Genomic DNA, 17,920 nt, shown 5'->3' on the forward strand with positions numbered 1-17,920 from the left:
GGGCCCAGCCCACGTGGGACTCAGACCCTGAGGAAGCCTTTGGCTGTCCAATGGGATCTGTGAGTGCATGTCCTGGTAGGTGGCCCTCTCTAAGCCAATATTTGGAATGCTGCCTAGTGAGTGGAGCCTCCTCCCTGCTTCCCAAAGTGGCCCTGTTCTGTGGGCATTTCTGGTAAAAAGCTGCAGCATGATGAATACTACCTGGTTCCCTATCCCTGGGGCTCTTGACTCTGGCCCTCCTTATGTAATATACCCGGTTCTCCTTGCTCTAGTTGATTGCAGGAAAATCCTGCCAGCTCAGCATCCACAGAGCCACGTGGCTTCCCTGTGAACTTGCTGGCTTCCTGTAGAATGGCCCAAGGCCCGCAGGACAGCTGTGCTGGCTTGACACAAATGCCACCCTGTCATTGAACCAAAGACTGTTTATGAAACTCTCCCAGCATCTCTGCCCGGGGCATTCATGCCAGCCTTTGAGTGACCTGAATACGATTTTTCCCGTCTCCAGGCTCTCCTCCCTTCTCCTCTAACCCTTTTATTTTTCTAGCAAACACACTCTTCAGAGCGATGGGGTGCTGAGATGATTCCATGCTCTTCCTTGGGTATTTATAGGCACTGATGGAATGACCCGCTCCCCTTTCCCTGCATATTTTGTTTTGTTTTTGAGTTGACAGAGGCACCTGCAGGTACTGTGTGACCTTTCTGTCTCACCTGTCATGTGACCTTAGTCCGTCAGCCCCATTTTGGACGTGCTGCTGTCAGCCTGGGAGACCTAGAGCGGCAGCCCCTCCTGCAGCCCAGGCAGGTTGGCATGGGCCCTGGGCTGTGGGCCCCAGGGGAGCTTGGCTCTGGCCGTGCCCAGCCCACATCTCTCAGAACAGGAAAGGACAGCCGGAGTTCTGGAACTGTAGACTGAAATACCAAATCAGGGCACCTGAAAGGTAAGGCTCTTACTATACCAGTTGGGATTTCCCACCAAACAACTCGCCTGAAAACCCAGTTTCCACTTAGAAACAATTATGCTGAGGCCTATTTTTCAAGCCTACTAGGGCCCCACTGATGAATTATTTGGGGGACAGAGCAGAAGGGACACTTCCGATGTGTGCACTCGAGCAGGTTCTCTGACCCTATTCTGCTTGGCTGGAAAAATTTTTAATATTTCTCTGTGGAAATTTTGTTTGTAGAGTATGAGATTTCTAAAAATACCTATTTCTAAAATAGTAAAAATGCTTTTAACCTTCAAGAGTTCATTTATTATTAGGTGAAAAGTCTCCTGGTATTCTTAAGGAAAAAAATTCAAAGACCCTAAATAACAACTGTGGTTCTGATTACATCATTTAGCATTCAGTCAGCTAAAACAGAAATGTGGTGATAGGAAGTAGCATATAAATGTTTGCATTTATGTACAACTTCAGAAGACAATATTCTAAGCTTTTGCTAGCCAAAGGATGAGATCAGTATAACAATACTATGTAATGTACTTTGAACCTTGTTACAGGGATGTATGATAATATGGTACATTGTCTATGTCTTTGGGAGGCAAATCTCAAACACCCTTATCAACTATTGTGGTTGCAGTTGCAAAAAACCCTGAATGGCATGTACTGCTGGAGACAGATAATTTTTTTTTTGACAATATGTTCCCGTTGCGTGATATGATGATCACTTTAATGATCTCCATGTCCTCAAGTCATATCTTAATGAGAATGTGTTGGCTGAATAGGAAAAAGGAAGCTACATATCAGAGCTTGTGAGAAACACACTCACTGGTCCAAATTCAATAAGTGGACACGGAGACAAAGAGAACAGCGGAGCGAGGCTTTAATGACGGTCTTGCAAGATCGGGTGTCTGGTGGGCAGGCACACCTGGGGAGTTTGGCGCCAATAATTTATCTCCTAGTACGCGAGTCCCCCCCTGGTTCCTCATTGGCTGAGTACTACAGGGTTCACAGTCTCCCCCGGAGGTCACCTAAGTCCGTTATATCTTTCCTTTACATTTGTCTTAATTTTATTGGTAGGTTTAAAAAAACTCAAACAGGTATCGCCAGGCCCTTATCAATTCCCCCACCCCCACCCTCAGCCCGAGCAGCTTCCACCACGTGGCCCTTTGTTAATACCTTACTGTTAAAATGTTGAAACATCCTAGTGGGAATAAATCACATTTAGGTTTTATACTCTTTCCTAACAAGCTGGACAAAAGTTCTTAAAGAATTTCATTATTAAAACATTCATCTGGCAAGTGTAAAGAGGATGTGTAAATTATTCTGTCATTATTGGATTGGAATATTTCCTTCAAATGGTTTATGAGACAAATTCAGATAATGCAATAATGAAACTTTTATATCACCCAGTTTTAAGTTATCAGTATTTTGCCAATCATGTTTATCTGCCTTCCTGTTTAAAAATACATATTTTTTCATTATTTTAAAGTATATTTCAGATAAAATAAATGCTTATGTGATGGTTAATTTTGTGTTAATTAGGTTTGGCCACTGTATTAGTCTGCTTGGGCTGCCATAACAAATACCATAGACTGGCTTAAACAATAGCAATTTATTTCTCGCAGTTCTGGAGGCTGCAAAGTCCAAGATCAAAGTGCCAGCAAGGTGTATGAGCTATAGGATTTTTGCGTATTGGATATGTTTCAATCTGTTATGATTATTAGTTTTTTTGGTGTTCAGATTGACCCAACCGTGGCCAGGAAGAGCCCCTTCAAATTAGTTTCTGTATCATTTTGCCATGACCCCGGAGTCTTTGATAGTGGCTTTGATCTCAGGTATAACAACATGTTCTAGACTTATCTTGAATAATTCCTGCCCTAGATCTTGATCAGTTGTTTGTCCGAGGAACCCTGGAAATGGTATTGAGAAACTACATCTAGTGCTAGGGTTAATTACTGCTACTGAATTGTTACTGCTTCTCTGTCTAATGAATAATATTAAATAATTGAAAATATCTTCAGTAATGAATGAAACTAAATATATCTTAAATTGCTCAAAGGCTTTTTAAGAGGTACTTTTTTTTAACTAAGTAAAAAGACAATAGTTGAGAAAACAGTATTAGCAGAAAATAAGGGTTAGTAGAAATCAAACTATCAAGTTGGATAGATGAATGTTTTATAAAAATGGCACAAATACTGAATTACATTTATATATCTTGCTAAGTGTCATATTTCTTCTCATGTTATTTTATTCTTTCTAATTATAGTGGTTTATTCAATTTATAATATTATTAATTATATTATTACATAATGATATAAATAACATTGGTTATATAATTATGTAATTATATTAATGATTATTTAATAGTATTATTTATTAGTAAAGGCCCAATATAGGCAGCTAAAAATGAATGGCACTCATAAATCAGGTTAGAGTTCTTTGTTAGGATTTGGGGCTCAGAAAATATCCTCTCTCTGGTGACAGCTGGATTATTTGACCAGTAAGTTTTGTTGAATTCCTGTTCATTCATTTGCCTTCTGATTGGCATTTGCCCTTCCTTTTGAACTGCTTTGCAGGTAAAGAAGTTCATTGGCCCACAGACATGAATATTTCAATTGGCTAGGTAGTTGAATTTCTTATGGCAAAATTATACATAGGCATTTTGATTTATACATCTGTTTTCCATGACTTTGGTCTATGTGAATCAATCCCCTGAATCTGATTACTAGATGAACTGGAGAAACTGAATTGCTGGACATTCTCAGACCAAACTCTGGACTGACAACCCCACCAAGAATCCACCATCAGGAGGGAGGCCCTGCCTGTAAAGCAGACTACCTCTCTTTTTGAGGTAATACATTATTTTTCTCCTCTTGGGAGGAGAACCTTACCATCTAGAACATTGAATGGAAGAATGGAATTAACTTTATTTTCTTTGTTTCTAGTCAGTTTACCCTTTTTTTTTGAAAGTATAGGCTTGATTTTGTGTTCTATGGCCCTGCATTTTTCAACCTCATTCCTCCATGGTTCTGCCTCAGAGTCTTTTGGTGCCACTGTTTCTGCAGCCTGGAGCATGTACCTCCCACCTGAGCATAATTACTCCCATTCACCCTTGCCCTCAGCTCCATTATCACCTCCACAGGGAAGCCTCCCCAGCCCTCAGATGAGGAGATATCCTTCTGCTACACTTTCCCAAGGCACACTGCGCCTCTCCTTCCCAGGCTCTGTCACAGTCTGTAATCAAACTAGGTCAGGGTTGAGAGAAAGGGACCACCTCTGTCATGTCACCTTTGCATCTTCTGTGCCCAGCACAGGACCCCGTACAGCAGTGTCGGTTACCAACATCAGTCACTGAGCCGATGACTGACATCTCCTAGGAGAGGACGGGAGTGCAGCACACTGGGAGGCCAGTTCACTCAGGCCCCCACGGTGGATACACTGCCTCATCTAGACTCTTCCTTTCTCCACCTGCTGCTCAGCACCCCTCAAACCTGGCATTTAGTGGCATCCTCAGCCTCACCAGCTGGTTTATCCATTGGGGTGTCACCTGTCATCCTGGGTCAGTCATGTGTTGTAGGGTGGTATCATGTGTTCCAGGGGTCCCCATCCATGTGGTCTACTCTTACCATACTGGCCTCTGGTTTCTGACCAGCTTTCCTCCTAGAACTCCAGTTTTCTTCTGGGACTGGTACTCTAACCAAGATTCTCTGCTCAGCCTCTATCTTCTGTCCCTCTAGGGATGTGACCATTGTGTGACTGGGGGTTTAGTCAACCACTCCTTTGCTGTGTGATCTTGAACATGCCATGTCCATTCTCTGAGCCTTAGTTTTCCTTAAAATATAGGGCTTGTAACTCTGGGGGGAAAATCCCAGGCAAATACCTTTGAAACCAAAATCAGTCAAAGGGAGAAATAAAGTTTATTTCTTACAAGCAGTCGTCCACTTCTGCTTCCACATGCCTCTTGTGACCAGGCTGCAGAAGAAGAGCCCCCCACCCAACCTCTCCAGTCCAGATAAGTTCTTGCTGGCCTATGTAATGACCTACTCATATGGAGATGGCTACTCCTCTCCATCCCCTGGAAATGCCTATTCTATTGAGATGCACTGAAACCAGGTAAGAGTCTGGAAATACTGCAATTTTACCCACAGGCTTATAGCATGCTCTTCTACTGCCATGCCAGGGTGCTTGAGGAAATAAGTAGAGAACACAGGAAGTAGAAAAAGAGAATCTGACACGTCTAGATTTGTGGAAAGAATCCCTAGGGAGGTGATATTTGAGGTGAGAGCTAAAGGACAAATGGAAGTTACTTAAAAGGTACTTAAAAAGGCATAAGGTGATGGACAGGGACTGTTATGGGGTATGTGGTGGGGACTTGATGATGGGGGGAGTCTAGTAACCATAATGTCGCTCATGTAATTGTAGATTAATGATAGACAGATAGATAGATAGATAGATAGATAGATAGATAGATAGATAGATAGATAGATAGACAGATAGATAGACAAATGAATGAATGAATAATATTTTTAAAAAGGCATAAGGTGACTCTGCTGGCAACTAAGTTCACCCCGACAGGCAGTTTATGGAGCAATTGCTATGTTTCTAGAACTGGGTTGTTAGTTTGGCATGTGAAAAGGAAACTTATGTTCCCAGCTTCATGCTGACACCTGAGTTAGAGACCACTTACATACGTAGATAAGGGCTTCTCTGCCCCAAGTGATTTTCCCACAATGGGGAAATGTGGAGACATTTTTGGTTGTCCTACCTTGGAAAGAGGGGTGTGCTATTGATGCTGGGGTTCTTGTTTGCGGAGTTGAAGAATGAACTTAGCAAGCAGTCAAGGTAGGAGAGGCAGGGAGAGGCTTTTATTTAGAGATACAGTGAGAGGGCAGAGCTCCCGGCTCATGCCAGGAGGGGACAAGAGAGCCCGTAGTGGTGCGTTGTCTAGGGGATTTATAGGCAGTTGAGGATTTTGGGGAACCAGATAAAGGCTTAGGGGTGTGGACTTGTTAAGGGGTCCCTGAATATTTAGAATTAACTTAACACAAGCAACTTCCTGCTCTGATGATTTCTTCCTGAGATACCAGCATCTTGGTCTGGGAGAGTATCAAACAAGGCCTCTTGCCCAGCCCCTAAGGTGGGCTGAGGTATTGTTTGCTAAAGAGTAAGTTAAGAATCTTCTTAAACTTCCTAGGTGTTAAAATGGGCTGAACTCATTGCACAGCCATCCATTCTTGAAACAAACACATAGGTATATGTTTAAAGACTTTTCATTCTGGTGTTGGTGTAGGCAAAAACTTTATGTTATTGATCAAAGATTTGGGGATTTTATTAAGAATTTCAGGAGACTAAAGTCTTCTTTGAGGTAGTAAGCAAAGCACAGAGATGTTGGTCAAGGCTTAGAGGTTCCAGCTTTCAGCATTAGCAAGGACTTAGGGAAGTATAAATTGGTACAACCTTTCCAGAGGGAAGGTAGTTTGGATGTAAGTTTCAAAAATTATTAAAATATAGCCATCCTTTGAGTAAGCAACTTCAGTTCCAGGAGTTTATGCTTAAGGGAATAGAAAGACAAGTATATGTATAAACAAGGCTTTTCATTGCAACAATATTTGTTTAAAGGAAACCTGGAAATAACTTAAATATCTATGAATAAGGGCTTGGTTAAGTCAATTAGACTTCAACCATTCTCTGAAACATTATTGTCTTTAAAAGTATTGATGTAGAAAAATGTCCGTTAAAAATATTGAGTGAGAAAAGCAGGCAATAAAACAGGTTGGTTTTTAAATTTTGTTTTTGTTTTTCTTTTGTGGAGTCAGGGGAATGAATATGTATATATGCAAGTGTGCTGCTATGTATATGTAAAGAAAAGTCTAGAAATACATATGCCAAAATGCCAACAGTTATGGAATAATGAGTAATTTTTTACTTTTTCTTTATGTTTTACTTTCTTTTTTGTATAAAGGGCAGTTTTTTGGGGGAAGGGATTTCAAAAAATAGAGAAAAGTATAAATACAACAACCACCATATATCCACAGCCCAGTAGTGACAACTATTAAAATTGTATTACATTTGTTTCAAGTCTTCTTTAACAAAATAATTAAAACACTGAAGTCAAAGTTGCTATGGCAATTCCTTCTCCCTGTCTGAAGAACCAACCACTATCAGTTATTTAGTGTGTATCTTCTGTATGCATCAGGGTTCTCCAGAGAAACAGAACCAGTAGGATGTGTGTTTGTGTGTGTGTAGGCACATATATGAGGGTGTGCGTAGGATGTGTGTGTGTGTGTGTGTGTGTGCCTATAATGAGATTTATCATAAGGAAATAGCTTAACTGAGAAGTCTCAGGTATGCACAGGGTGAACTGGCAGGCTGGAAGCTGAGAAAGAGCTGATATCTCAAGTCCTAGGACAGGAAAAAAGCCAAAGTCCCAGTGTGAAGGCAGTCGGCAAGAAAGAATTCTCTCTTATTTGAGGGACAGTCAGCCTTTTTGTTCTATTCAGCCCTTCAACTGCTTGGATGAAGCCCACCTGCATTAGGAGGGACAATCTGCTGTACTCAGTTTATCTCAAAAGTTAATCTCAACCACCCCTCACAGAAACACCCAGAATAATGTTTGATCAAATATCTGGGCACCCTGTGGCCCAGTCTAGTCAACACATGAATTAACTATCACAGTCTTCCCAAATGATTGTTTACAGTCTTGTATTGAGGTTTAATTTGCATGCAATGTTAATGTATGGTCCTATGAGTTCTTTCAATCTCTTATAAACACACACAAACCACATACATAGCCATAAAAATAAAGAATTATAATTTAAAAATCAATATAAACATAATTATATGTTTATTTTAATCAATATGATATTTGGGGGCCAGTCCATATTGGTATGTATAATTCAGTTATAAATAGATTTCAGAATAAAAATGCAGTTTATTCCTTTACTATGGTATAGCATTTAGTTTAAATATACCATTCTATTTATGGACGTTTAAGTTTTTTGAATATTTCTCTACCACAATCAATTCAGCACCTTTATCCTTGCATGGCTCTTCTTGTGCAATGGTGACAGAGATTTTCCCAGGAAACTGGATCACATGTTCAATTTTCCTCCATACTGCCAAATTGCTTCCACAATATATGAGAAGCCCCATTTGCCCACATCCTGTCCAACACTTGATATTTTCAGATTTATTAATTTTTGTCAGTCTGAAGGATGAGAAATAGAATCTCATCTTGGTTATTTTGCATTGTCCTGTTTACTACTGAGATGGTTTAATGGCCATTTAGGTTGCCTCTTCCATTAATTATCTATTTATTATTTTTACCTACCTTTCTAATGGGCTGTTTGTCTTTTACCTAATTATTTGATGGGATGACTTATGTGTTCTGCATACTATATATTGCAAATGTCTTCTCCCCATTTGCATTTATCTTTTAACCTTGGCTGTAGTGTCTTTTCCTTTATGGCATGTGTCTGATTTAAGAATCTTTTCTATAATCACAGATACTGTCCCAATATTATCCTCTAAAAAGTTATTTGCATGAGGTATGAGCAGGGATACAATTTTATTTCTTTTTGGACGTGAGATATTGTGTCAGTTACTTATTGCTACATCACTAATTACTCTAAAACTTAACAGCTTAGAACCACAAACACTTATTATCTTACAATTTCTGAAGGTTGGGAGCAACTTAATGCAGTGGTTCTGGTCAGGGTTTCCCAAGAGGTTGCAGTCAGATTTTAGCTGGCATGCAGTCATTTGAAGGCCATGCTTTCGAGGTGGCTAACTCTCACGGCTGTTGGCAGGGGGCCTCAGTTCCTCCCCCTTAAGGCCTCTCCACAAGGCCTGCCTGAGAGAGAGTCTTGATGTGGTAGCTAGTTTTCCCAAGAGCAAGTGATCCATTTAAGAAAGAGAAAGTGTGAGTAAGCAGGAAGGTGCAATGCTTTTTATGACACAGTTTCTAAAGTCACACATTGCCATTGCCATTTATTCTCTCATTAGAAGCAAACCCACTTCTATTCACCATCTAGTCCACACTCAGTGAGAGGGAATTACACTCCACATCTTAAAGGGAGAGTATCAAAGAACTTGCTGAAATCCACCGTAGTGTAAAAAGTCATTTGTCCCATCCCTACTTCTAAAACCTTCCCTTCCTTACTGATCTATAATGACACTTCTATCATGTTTCAGGTTTATCAGGTTTCCATGCAAGCACTTCTCTGTTTCTGGACTCTGTTCTAATCTATTGATCTGGTCCTGCACCCACATTACACTTTAACTTTACAAATCTTGATGTGTGATCTCTCATGATAGCTAGCCAATAAACCACACCTCCTGTATACAGAGCCATGGCGTCCCCAACTCTTAAATCTAGGTTGGCTTGGTGACTTGGGAGGAGGTAAAAGTAGTACTATGCCAGTTCCTGGCCTAAGCCTTGGACATGTCAGCTCTGGGTTAGTACTGATGGGAGCTCTGAGCCACCATGTGAGTAGTCTGGCTACTCTGCTGGAGAGACCCACAGGGAAAGACTGTGTAAAGGGGGAGAGGCCCCAGACTCCCTAGAAAGGAGAAACTGGGCCATCTCAGTAAGGCAGCTGACTCCAACCCTGAGCTCATTGCAAATAATGAGCATTTAATCTCTTTTTCCTTGATGTTTTGCCTTTCTTTTCTTGTCTCTTTTCATGCACCGGGACTTCCAGGAGAGTGTGAATGTAACTACCTGGGTAACCACCTGCAAGGACAGAAGAACCAGCCAGCTGAGCCCATCCCAGATGCAGAGTCACAGTGGTTGTTTTAGGGAGGTTTGTTATACCCCAATAAATAACTAAAACAGCTCTCCATTCTGGCTTTTCTTTTTCAAAATTATTTTATATTGAACTAATAAATGCATTAGGGGAAAGAATATTGAGTCTTTTTGCTTGTGTATTCTGCTTTTCTTTTTCAATGAGTATTATTTGGAAAATGAAGTCCTGAATGTCATTTGCTTAATTTATTCTTAGATTCAGTATAATTACTATTGCTATTTTGAATGAAAAATTTTTCTACTATATTTTCTAATTGGTTATTGATGGTATAAAGGAATGGTAATTTTTAATGCTGATCTCGTATGTAGCAACCTTGCTTAAAACCCGTTTATTCTTTCTGCAGTTTGAAGATTCTCCTGGATTTTCAATGAAGACAATTTGCAAATAATGAGCATTTAATCTCTTTTTCCTTGATGTTTTGCCTTTCTTTTCTTGTCTCTTTTCATGCACCGGGACTTCCAGGAGAGATAATAGGCCCCCTGTATTATACCAGAACTTAATAGGAATGTGTTCAAAAGTTTCATCCCCAAGTATGATATTATCATAGGTTTTTTGGGGGGAAAATGTTTTATTACGTTAAAGGAGTTCCTTTCTATTCTTTGTTAAAAGTTCTATTATTTTTTAAATGAATGAGTGTTGAATCTTATTGCCTACATTTTTCTATATTTGTTGAGATAATCATATGGTTTTCTTCCTTTTAATATCTTAATCATTTATAGTAATTTGATACATTTTTCTAATGTGTGTCATACATATTTTTACAGGATAAAACCAGTTATGCTTTTTTTAATATACTATACTGCTAAATAGATATGCTAGGCTTTCATTTAGAATTCTTGTATTCATATGTTTTATATTAATAAATGATATTGGCCTATACTTTTCATTTGTTGCTTTTTAAAAAAAATATTGTTCTTTTCTAGTCACATGATCTTATAAAATGAATTAGATAACTTTTCTTTTTTCTACTACCTGGAACTGTTTGGCTGACATAGAAATAATCTGTTCCTAGAAGGTTTGGTTAAACTTGCCTATTAAATAGTCTGAACATGTTGCCTTTCTTTACAAAGGAGAGATATTTGACCAGACATTCAATTATTTTATTTTAGTACTCACTGGTATATTTAGATTTTCTATTTCATCTTGGGTCACTTTATAATTTATATTTTTCTGTAAAGTCCATTTCTTGAAAGTTTTCAAAATTATAGACAAAAATATGCTTATAGTACTTTTTGTCCCTAATTTGCTTTTTTTCTAGTCAGTCTTTCTAGAGATTTGTCTATTTTATTTTTATTAACAATCTTTTGGTTTTATTGGTAATTTTAATATTCTTGGTTTAGATTCTATTATCTGTGTTTTATATTATTTCTCCCTCTAAATTCTTTTCTTTCTAGATTATTATTTTCTCTTTCTAGATCATTCAGTTGAATTGTTAACTCATTCATTTTCAAATCTCTTTTAATTTCATCATGATTTCTTTTTCAATCCAGAGATTTTTTAGAATGATATTTTTTATTGTCAAATTTATGCCATGGGAAATACATATCTACTGTTGGTTTCTATTTTTAGTGTATTGTGGTGAAAGAACATGACCTGCATGACATCATTCCTCTGGAATTTGTTGTGATTTCCTGTGTGGCCTAACAAATGGTCAAGTGTCTAAACGTTCTGGGTGGGCTTTTAAGAGATATACATTCTTTATTTGCTGGGTGAAGCTTCTTTCTAAATACCTATTATTGTTTCTAAAATAATATATTGCTTTCAGAATAAATACAAACTTTGATTGTTTGGAAAATATCTATCTTTCAGGAACCTCATCTTATCAAAAAGGGAAGAAGAGTTCCAGAAGGAGAAGCTGAGTAACATCCGGGGAAATAAGGGTGCAGCCTTGACCCAGTCCTGGAAAAACCAAGCCCTGTCTGCAGGCGGATGGATGTTAACACTCTCACCCTTGGAAATTCCAGAACAACAGCTTAGGGCGGAGTCAGTTGCGCAGGTGACACAGAAGTGGTCCCTGCCCAGACAGCATAGTTAAGGCTGATGGTTAATTGGGCCCTTCCTGTTTTGGATATGTCCCCTTTGCCTGTACGCAATAGGGGTTTTTAACTTCAGATATTATCTGCTTAGATTGGATTGGATTGAAGTGAATTTAGGTGAACTGAATATTCATTTAGCTTGGCCTGGGGTTGGCGTTCTACCTAAGGGTGGCTAGGGAAGGTCTCTGCCCTATACCCAGACCTTCTTTCATTCCATGTGAGTCCTTGAGGGTTTATTTCTCTCTTTTAGCCAGGAGAATTGTCACTAGAAATTCACTGAGGGCAACTTTCTTTCCACTTCTTTCTCATTTTTGTAGTTTGGACCCTCAGAAACAGGCTTTCCTCCTCAGGCACTGTTGCGATGCTCTTCAGCAGCAGGGGCTCCTTTGCTCTATCTTCCTTCATCTCCCTGCCCGTGATTACGCACACTCATGAGTGCCCCTCGGCTGCCAGATGGCCTTCCTTTAGTTGGGGCATAAGCAAGCTTCCCGGCTGGAGGCCAGAGAACCCAGCCAGTGTCAGCAAGTGAGAGACCTGCTTGAGAGATGGTCCCCAGTCCCTCAAGGGCCCGAGGGCCCACAGGCCAGCCATCCCCGGCTGCATGAGGGCCTCCCGTCCTCCCTGGCTCACCCTGATGTGCTGTCAAATGCAGGTCTGCCTTGTTTGATGGCCCTTCATATTACTGCACTTAGCAGGTCCTTCATATTTTACAGAGTGAAGGTGTGCAACCCTGCATCGAGCAAGTCTGTGGGTGCATTTTTCCAACAGTGTCATTCACTTTGTGTCTCTGTGTCACATTTTGGTCGTTCTCACAATATTTCAAACGTTTTCGTTATATTTATGTTGGTGATCTGTGATCAGGAATTCAGATTTGCTGCAGGCTGAAAAGATGGGAAGCATTTTTAGCAATAAATATTTTTAAATTAAGGAATGTACATTGTTTTTTTAGACATGATGCTATTGCACACTTTAATAGACTACAGGGTAGCATACACAGAACTTTTATAGGCACTGAGAAATCCAAAAGTTCACCTGTCTCACCTTATTGTGACATTTGCCTTACTGTGGTGGTCTGGAACCAAACGCACATCTCCAAGGTATTTCTGTACTATTTTTCTGAGTACCACAATCAGAGGGAGTGGAATAATGCTCCTAATTTGAGTTGCAAATTCTTTCTCTCTCCAATAGTATTTACTTTCTGCCAGACTGAGGGATATTCTTCTGGTGTGCCAATCTGTGTATGCAAGCATCGTGTTAGTGATTTGGTATGCTAACTAGTTTTCCTATGTGCTTACTGATCTGCCTGGAAAAAGCTCCATGTTTACTTTCTATTTATTTAGAGCAATTCTATCATTTGTCTCTATGCCTTAACCCTCTGACTGAGGCAGCAGAAAGTTACACAGAACAACATTATTCTAGAGAAATTGTGGGCATGAAGAGGCCAAGTGCTCTACGTTTTTTCACATATCCAGAAGCAAAGTTTCTCATTTTTTGCATAAGTTTGGATGCCCAAGTCCCTGTGTATTTACTTTAAACCCATGCCCAAATCCAGGAGCCACAGTTTGGTGGTGGTACTTAAAACAGTGTGTGTTTCTTTTGGCTTGGTGAGTGACACAGGTAAGACCTGCTGCTGTACAACCTAGTTGAGTCAACTAAGGATTCTAGAGGACTAGTAACTAGAGGACTGGTAACTAGCTAGACACATTTAGACTCTGTCCCTCAATAGTTCATTTACTCAGAGTTGGAACTGAAGTCAAAAGACATTTCCCAGCATGTGACTAGAATTGCTAGCTTGTTTAAACATTTCAATGTTTTTTCTTTATTTTAAATGTAAGAAAAAAAGGAAAATACAGGAATGTATTAAGAAGTGGTTTTCATATAAGCCAGGTGGAGAAAGACAAGTACCAAATAATTTCACTCATCTGTGGAGCATAAGAACAAAGCAAAAACTGAAGGAACAAAACAGCAGCAGACTCACAGAACCCAAGAATGGACTAACAGTTGCCAAAGGCAAAGGGACTGCGGGGTGGGGGTGGGGGTGGGTGGGAAGGGAGGGAGAAGGGGAATAAGAGGCATTACGTACGATTAGCACACATAATGTAGGGGGTGCACGGGGAAGGCAGTATAGCACAGAGAAGACAAGTAGTGACTCTATAGCGTCTTATGCTGATGGACAGTGACTGCAATGGGGTATGTGGTGGGGACTTGATTATTGGGGAAATCTAGTAACCACAATGTTGCTCATGTAATTGTATATTAATGATACCAAAAGAAAAAGAAAAAAAAGTGGTTTTCATTTCACTTAAAATTATTTCTTCTTAAAAATACAGTTGTAAGCACAACAGTATTTTAATGTCATTGAATTGTACCCTTCAAAATGGGTACATGCTATGAATATGTTACCTCAATAAAAAAGACAAAAAGTAGATATGCAATGTATTTTTGGCTTTTTAAACAAAATATTATGCTATAAGCTTTTGTCCGTGCTATTACAGGATGTTAGAAGATGTTTTACTCCCCATGTGATCATTCATTCAACAAGGATTTATAATGTTAGGAGTGAAGTACCAAGTACTATTTTAGGCTGCTGGAGATACAGCAATACATGTGACCAACGAGACCCCTGGACCCAGGGGGCTTCTGTTCCAGCCAGAGGGGCAGGCAAGGGTCAAGGACACAAACTCGGGACTATGGAAGTGCTGTGAATGGAGTTGACAGGGTGGTGCGACAGAGCTACTGGGGCGTTAGAAAGAATAGCTACCACCATCGGGTGGGGAGGATAACTGCATGAGCTGAGCCCTAAAGGCTGAGAACAAGCCAGCAGGTGAATGAAGGGCCGAGGAACAGCATTCCTGGCAGTGAGAAGAGAAAGTGCGAATGTCCCAAGGAAAGAGAGAACCAGGCAAGGCTGCAAGATCAAGAGGAGGTGAGTGGGATGGACACAGGACTGGCGCTCAGTTCAGGAGTGAGGGGTAGCAAACAGACGAAGGACGGGGACAGGAGAGAGAGCCTCCTTGGCTGTGGTGACGGGCTCCGTCCGTATGCAAACACAGGAAGAAAGCAAGGCAGGGTTTTAAACAAGTCAGTGACATGGCCAGTGCTTTTCAAAGCTTTCTTTGATTACTTATGGATCAGAGGTGGAGAGAGTTGTGAGGCTCAGTCCTGGAGGCTACTGTAGGAGTCCAGGGGCCAGAGGACAGTGGGCAGTGCTGTCTCATGCCCCTTGCCCATTCCCAGGGGTGACAGCATAGGCACAGCACTGCTTTTCCTGGCCAGCAGCTGGATGAGCCCCTCCTCGGTGTCATTGACCTTTGTCAGCAGAAGGGAATAAAGACATACAGGAGAGAGGCAAGTGTGCTCCTCTTTGCTAGATGGCCAAGGGCCCTGTTGTCAGGAGGAAATAGGAGCTGTGGTATCTCACTTAAGTTCAAAGGCAGCCGGCTTAGTGGTTTGCCTACTGTGATTTTGGAGTCAGATAATTTCAGTCAAATGCTTCCCTTTATGACCAACCTCAGTTACTTAACTTTTTATGTAGCAGTTTATTTTTAATGGGAATAATTGTACTCACCTGAAAGAGTTATGAGGCATAAATGCATACAAAGTGCTCAGCTTTGTGCCTCACATATAACAAGCACGCAGTAAATGGTAGCTATGATTAACCACAACAAAAAGAATCCCCAAAAATTGAAAGTGTAATGATTTACGGGTACTTTGAGAATTCTCTACTAACGGAAGTTTAGGAGTGCATTCAGCACTATGCATATTAGAATTATTTAGCAGAATTGTTCTAGGATCTTTAGTAGTCTACTCAATGTTTTCAACTTAGCAAAGCTCTATTTCTACAATGAGCAAAAGTATTTTATTCCAAATATTAAAACTTATAAGGATATTGGGTATTTATGGATACTCAGCTAAAAATAACCAAAGCCCATTTTTACTTTGTATCAAAAAGAACAATAAACAAAGCTAACCAAGACTTTCTTCTAATTTTCATTAAAATATTAAAATATTTCCAAAATAGTGGAAGCAAATCAGCCAAATTACTTACAGTGGCTATGTAGAACAGAGAAATTAAGGTAGAATCCATCTGATTTTTTGAAATTTCTGTAATACATGTAAATGACTTTTATAATGAAAAGTATTTTAAATTATCTTTAAACCAACTTACTATGAGAAGAAAGTACATTTTGTCATCATCTTAGGACTGTGAATGAAAAATCAATCCTTTCCACTTTTATTTCGAAAAGAAGGTTTATGTAGCACAGAGAAGACAAGTATTGACTCTATAGCATCTTACTACGCTGATGGACAATGACTGTAGTGGGGTATGTGGTAGGGACTTGATAATGGGAGAATCTAATAACCACCATGTTGCTCATGTAAGTGTATATTAATGATAGCAAAATAAGAAAAAAGAAGGTTTAGAAGGTTCTTTTTTGAGTCACATGACAGTTATCTAAAATGACATTAAAATGGGCCTAAAATCTTCACCCACATGCAAATAGTAGTGGTTGGCAGCTAAATCATGGATTGAGGGGGAAGAAAAATTTTGGTTTATTTTCAGAACTGCTTTAAAATGTCAAAATTGTCAGTTGTGTTGGGATTCAGGACCCAGGCTTAAGGTCCCACATGAAGAACATGAAGAATGACTACAGGATGTTCCTGAGGGCGTCACAGAGGGTCAAGGTTTGTGTTATCAGCTCAGAACAGATGGGTGCTGAGAGGAATCCTCCCGTGCCCATTACTGATGAAGCAAGACCTGCTGAACTAGTGGGACATAAGGATTCACCCAGCTTCTCTGCTAGCCCTACCTGGGAAGTCTCCCCAGTCCTTCCCACTCACCATCCATGTCCAGTTAGCTCCCAGGCCCCCGAAATATTGTCTCCTTGCTTTACAGCATAAAATGCCCGGTGTTGCCTCCGGTACCTGCACCCGCATCTCAGGTCACCACGGTTATCTACAGGGCTGGTGGGCGCACTCCTTGCACCCGACCCTCCGTAATGGGTCCTGCATGATGGTTCTAAAATGCCAACCTGATTATTCACTCTCTGCTTTGTCTTTTTTTTTTTTCCTCCAGCTTCCTTCTCTCTCGGATATTCTCCTTTCTTTCTTCCTGCTAACTCCAGCGAGATTTTCAAAACCTGGGGTCCCTCATCCCTCTCTCTGCAGGTTTCAAAGCCTTCCCATTCTGATTTCAAAGCCTTCCTTCTCCAGGGCCTTAACCTTTTTTACACATAGCACTTGGCACATTCTAAGAAGTTTGTAAATATTAATTCATACAATCCTCACAATAAGACACGGTTATTAGAATAACATAGAAGCATTTGTCCAACATGTATATTGAGTGTCTAGTGGATGCAGATACAATTTTAGGCACTGGGGATTCAGAAGTGAACAAGACACACAGACTTCTGATCTCAGTGAGTTTATAATCTGTTGAGGATTATAGTGGATGATTAAACAGATAACCAGGTATATAATATGATGTGAGGCAGTGAGAGGAGCTGTGAGGAAAAATAAAGAGAAAGGGATGACATATGACGGAGAAGTCATTTTAGACTCACTAGTCAGGAAAGGCAATCTGAGGAGGGGACATCTGAGCACAGACCTGAATACAGAGTGGCATGTGACTGGTTACAGGGTGGAGGGGAAGGGGTTCAGGCAGAGGAAAGAGCAAGTGAAGAGATCCTGAGATGAGAGCAGGCTCAGCAGGCAGTCAGGAGGCCAGTGTGCTGAAGGCAGCGTGTGGGTGGAAAGTGGTCGGCAATGAAATATGGGAGGAGGGAATTAGGTCCGGTAAAGGTTTTCAGTCCATCCTGAGGACTCGGGGCGTTATTCACTGATAGGTGTCAAGCCTGGGGACATGCTCTGACATCTTTTAAAGGTGCACTTTGGCTGTTGAGTGGAGAGCAGGTTTACCAGTGAGGAGGCAGGTGCTCTGGTCCTGGTAGTGGGGATGGTGACTTGCATGTCCCCACCAAGGCAGAGAATCTGTCAGACTCTGGCCGCATTTGGAAGCAGAGCAGACAGGATTTCCTGACGCTTGGCTATGAGCGTAGGACAGTCCTGGGTGGCTCCACGGCTTCTGGCCAACTGGTGGGCTGGTGGTACCATTTGTTGACATTTGGGAGAGAAATCA

At 40.6% G+C, this 17,920-nt stretch overlaps 1 long non-coding RNA gene across 1 annotated transcript; it reads left to right on the forward strand.

The window, feature by feature from the left end:
- The first annotated feature begins 229 nt into the window (after positions 1-229).
- LOC118908464 (uncharacterized) lies at positions 230-11,660 on the forward strand. The gene is made up of 3 exons (XR_008994343.1): positions 230-938; positions 4,910-5,051; positions 11,555-11,660. It is a non-coding gene; the product is annotated as an uncharacterized LOC118908464 (long non-coding RNA).
- Positions 11,661-17,920: the final 6,260 nt, after the last annotated feature.

The sequence above is a fragment of the Manis pentadactyla genome, chromosome 16, assembly GCF_030020395.1.
Source record: "Manis pentadactyla isolate mManPen7 chromosome 16, mManPen7.hap1, whole genome shotgun sequence".
Taxonomy (NCBI): Eukaryota; Metazoa; Chordata; class Mammalia; order Pholidota; family Manidae; genus Manis; species Manis pentadactyla.